This window comes from Balaenoptera physalus (assembly GCF_965194825.1).
Source record: "Balaenoptera physalus genome assembly, contig: HAP1_SCAFFOLD_1966, whole genome shotgun sequence".
Classification (NCBI taxonomy): domain Eukaryota; kingdom Metazoa; phylum Chordata; class Mammalia; order Artiodactyla; family Balaenopteridae; genus Balaenoptera; species Balaenoptera physalus.
This window is the reverse complement of record NW_028124838.1, coordinates 44,638-49,189: the sequence shown is the minus strand read 5'-3', so window position 1 is coordinate 49,189 and position 4,552 is coordinate 44,638. Positions and strand designations below refer to the sequence as shown.

At 48.2% G+C, this 4,552-nt stretch overlaps 1 long non-coding RNA gene across 1 annotated transcript; it reads right to left on the bottom strand.

Moving 5' to 3' along the window:
• Positions 1 to 438: 438 nt before the first annotated feature.
• On the bottom strand, positions 439 to 3,622 carry LOC309654108. The gene is made up of 3 exons (XR_014259875.1): positions 3,469 to 3,622; positions 1,174 to 1,253; positions 439 to 473 (listed from the first exon to the last, which is right to left on the bottom strand). It is a non-coding gene; the product is annotated as an uncharacterized lncRNA (long non-coding RNA).
• Between the last annotated feature and the right edge of the window lie 930 nt (positions 3,623 to 4,552).

Genomic DNA, 4,552 nt, shown 5'->3' with positions numbered 1-4,552 from the left:
CAGTCATTTAGCAGACTTACTCTAGACCCAGCTTCCCAGGCTGGAAACTTTGCTTTCATTCCTTAGGTGGCACAGTAGGTGACGAATGGCCTACCCCAAGGATTCAGTGATGTGCAGCCCCATTAGTTGAGATCAGCCCTTCTGACTCTTTCATGGATGAAACCAACTGGGCAAAGAGCCGTTCTAAGCTGGGGACCATCGTGTCTTTCACTAGTCTACACCGAAACAGCACTCTGAGGGAGACGAGCTGCTGGAGTTTGACAGCAAAATCTCCTAATCTGAAGAGAAACATTTCGTTGTATGCAGGTTGCCTCAGCCTTGCCACATTTTCTCAACTGGCTATAAAGGAGGGCAGTCAGTAGGCCTCACACTTCGAGGCCACTCCAGTTTCATAGAGAAAACTCCAGGCCTTGGTGTGCTTTCCTGTGGTCAGGAAACTGCTTTCATTCCTTAGGTGGCACTTTGGCTCAGAACTGCCCTACACCAAGGATTCAGGGATGTGCAGCCTGCTTAGTTGAGATCAGCCCTGGCTCTTTCATGGATGAAATCAACTGGGAAAAGAGCTGTTCTAAGCTGGGAACCATGGTGTCTTTCCCTAGTCTACACAGAAACAGCACTCTGAGGGAGACTAGCTGCAAGCGTTTGGTAGCAAAATCTCCTATTCTGAAGAGAAACATTTCGTTGTAAGCGGGTTGCATCAACCTTGCCACATTTTCTCAACTGGCTATAAAGGCGGGCAGGCATTTAGCAAACTTACTTGAGACCCTGCTTCCCAGGCTGTAAATTTGCTTTCATTCCTTAGGTGGCACATTGGCTCAGGAGTGCCTACCCAAAGGATTCAGGGATGTGCAGCCCGATTAGTTGAGATCAGCCCTTCTGGTTCTCTCATGGATGAAATCATATGGGCAAAGAGCCGTTCTAAGCTGGGGACCATGGTGTCTTTCCTTAGTCTACACAGGAACAACACTCTGAGGGCGACGAGCTGCTGGCGTTTGGTAGCAAAATCTCCTATTCTGAAGAGAAACATTTCGATGTAAGCGGGTAGCATCAGCCTGGCCACATTTTTTCAACTAGTTATAAAGGAGGGCAGTCAGTTGGCAGACTTACTTGAGTCCCTGATTCCCAGAGTGGAAACTTTGCTTTCTTTCCTTAGGTTGCACTTCGGCTCAGAACTGCCCTATCCCAAGGATTCAGGGATGTGCAGCCTGATTAGTTGAGATCAGCCATTATGGCTCTTTCATGGATGAAACCAACTGGACAAAGAGCCGTTCTAAGCTGGGGACCATCGTGTCTTTCCCTAGTCTACCCAGAAACAGCACTCTGAGGGAGACGAGGTGCTGGCGTTTGGTAGCACAACCTCCTATTCTGAAGAGAAAGATTTCGTTGTAAGCGGGTTGCTTCAGCATTCCCACATTTCCTCACCTGGATATAAAGGAGGGCAGTCAGTAGGCCTCACCCTTCGAGCCCAGTCCAGTTTCATAGAGAAAACTCCAGGCCTTGGTGTGCTTTCCTGTGGTAAGGAAACTGCTTTCATTCCTTAGGTGGCACTTTGGGTCAGAACTGCCCTTCCCCAAGGATTCTGGGATGTGCAGCCCCATTAGCTGAGATCAGCCCTGGCTCTTTCATGGATGAAACCAACTGGGCAAAGAGCCGTTCTAGGCTGGGGACCATCGTGCCTTTCCCTAGTCTACACAGAAACAGCACTCTGAGGGAGGCAAGCTGCTGGCGTGTGATTACAAAATCTCCTATTCTGAAGAGAAACATTTCGTTGTAAGCGGGTTGAATCAGCCTTGCCACATTTTCTCAACTGGATATAAAGGAGGTCTGTCAGTAGGCGTCACCCTTCAAGCCCACTCCAATTTCATAGAGAAAACTCCAGGCCTCAGTGTGCTTTCCTGTGGCAAGGAAACTGCTTTCATTCCTTAGGTGGCACTTTGGCTCAGAACTGCCCTACCCCAAGGATTCAGGGATGTACAGCCCGAGTAGTTGAGATCAGCCCTTCTGGTTCTCTCATGGATGAAACCATCTGGGCAAAGAGCCGTTCTAAGCTGGGGACCATGGTGTCTTTCCCTAGTCTACACAGAAACAGCATTCTGAGGGAGAGGAGCTGCTGGCGTTTGGTAGCACAATCTCCTATTCTGAAGAGAAATATTTCGTTGTAAGCGGGTTGCATCAGCCTTGCCACCTTTTCTCAAATGGCTATAAAGTAGGGCAGTCATTTAGCAGACTTACTTGAGACACTGCTTCCCAGGCTGGAAACTTTGCTTTCATTCTTTAGGTGGCACATTGGATCAGGACTGCACTACCCCAAGTATTCGGGGATTTGAAGCCCGATTAGTTGAGATCAGTCCTTCTGGCTCTTTCATGGAAGAAACCAACTGGGCAAAGAACCGTTCTAAGCTAGGGCCCATCGTGTCTTTCCCTAGTCAACACAGAAACCGCATTCTGACGGAGACGAGCTGCTGTCGTTTGATAGCGAAATCTCCTATTCTGAAGAGAAACATTTCGTTGTAAGCGGGTTGCATCAGCCTTGTCCCATTTTCTCAACTGGATATAAAGAGGGCAGTCAGTAGGCATCAACCTTCAAGCCCACTCCAGTTTCATAGAGAAAACTCCAGGCCTTGGTGTTCTTTCCTGTTGCAAGGAAACTGCTTTCCTTCCTTAGGTGGCACTTTGACTCAGAACTGCCCTACCCCAAGGATTCTTGGATATGCAGCCCGATTAGTTGAGATCAGCCCTTCTGGTTCTCTCATGGATGAAAAAATCTGGGCAAGGAGCCGTTCTGAACTGGGGACCAAGGTGTCTTTCCCTAGTCTACACAGAAACAGCATTCTGAGGGAGACGAGCTGCTGGCGTTTGGTAGCACAATCTCCTATTCTGAAGAGAAACATTTCGTTGTAAGCGGGTTGCATCAGCCTTGCCACATTTTCTCAACTGGCTATAAAGGAGGGCAGGCATTTAGCAGACTTACTTGAGACCCTGCTTCCCAGGCTTTAAATGTGCTTTCATTCCTTAGGTGGCACATTGGCTCAGGAGTGCCTACACCAAGAATTCAGGGATGTGCAGCCCGATTAGTTGAAATCAGCCCTTCTGGTTCTCTCGTGGATGAAATCATATGGGCAAAGAGCGGTTCTAAGCTGGCGACCATGGTGTCTTTCCCTAGTCTACACTGAAAGAGAACTCTGAGGGAGACGACCTGCTGGCATTTGGTAGCACAATCTCCTATTCTGAAGAGAAACATTTCGTTGTAAGCGAGTTGCATCAGTCTTGCCACATTTTCTCACCTGGCTATAAAGGAGGGCAGTCATTTAGCAGACTTACTTGAGCCCCTGCTTCCCAGGGTGGAATCTTTGCTTTCATTCTTTAGGTGGCACATTGCCTCAGGACTGCCCTACCTCAAGTATTCAGGGATTTGCAGCCCGATTAGTTGAGATTAGACCATCTGGCTTTTTTATGGATGAAACCAACTGGGGAAAGAGCCGTTCTAAGCTGGGGACCATGGTGTATTTCCCTAGTCTACACAGAAACAGCATTCTGAAGGAGACGAGCTGTTGCCGTTTGATAGCAAAATCTCCTATTCTGAAGAGAAACATTTCGTTGTAAGCGGGATGCATCAGCCTTGACACATTTCCTCAATTGGCTATAAAGGAGGGAAGTCATTAGGCCTCACCCTTCCTGCCCACTCCAATCTCATAGAGAAAACAACAGGCTTCCATGTGCTTCCTGTGGTAGGAAATTTGCTTTCATTCCTTAGGTAGCCCTTTGGCTCAGAACAGACCTCCCAGAAAGATTCAGGGATGTGCAGCCCGATTAGTTGTGATCAGCCCTTCTGTCTCTTTCATGGATGAAACAAACTGGGCAAAGAGCCGTTCTAAGCTGGGGACCATCGTGCCTTTCACTAGTCTACACAGAAACAGAACTCTGAGGGAGACGAGCTGCTGGCGTTTGATAGCAAAATCTACTATTCTGAAGAGAAACATTTCGTTGTAAGCGGGTTGCATCAGCTTTGCCACCTTTTCTCAACTGGCTATAAAGGAGGGCAGTCATTTAGCAGACTTACTTGAGACCCTGCTTCCCAGGCTGTAAATTTGCTTTCATTCCTTAGGTGGCACATTGGATCAGGACTCCCCTACCCCAGGTATTCAGGGATTTGCAGCCCGATTAGTTGAGATCAGCCCTTCTGGCTCTTTCATGGATGAAACCAACTGGGCAAAGAGCCGTTCTAAGCTGGGGACCAATGTGCCTTTCCCTAGTCTACACAGAAACAGCACTCTGAGGGAAACGAGCTGCTGGCGTTTGATAGCAAAATCTCCTATTCTGAAGAGAAACATTTCGTTGTAAGCGTTTTGCCTCAGCCTTGCCACATTTTCTCAACTGGATATAAAGTAGGGCAGTCAGTAGGCCTCACCCTTCGAGCCCTCTCCAGTTTCATAGAGAAAACTCCAGGCCTTGGTGTGCTTTCCTGTGGTAAGGAAACTGCTTTCATTCCTTAGGTGGCACTTTGACTCAGAACTGCCCTACCCCAAGGATTCTTGGATATGCAGCCCGATTA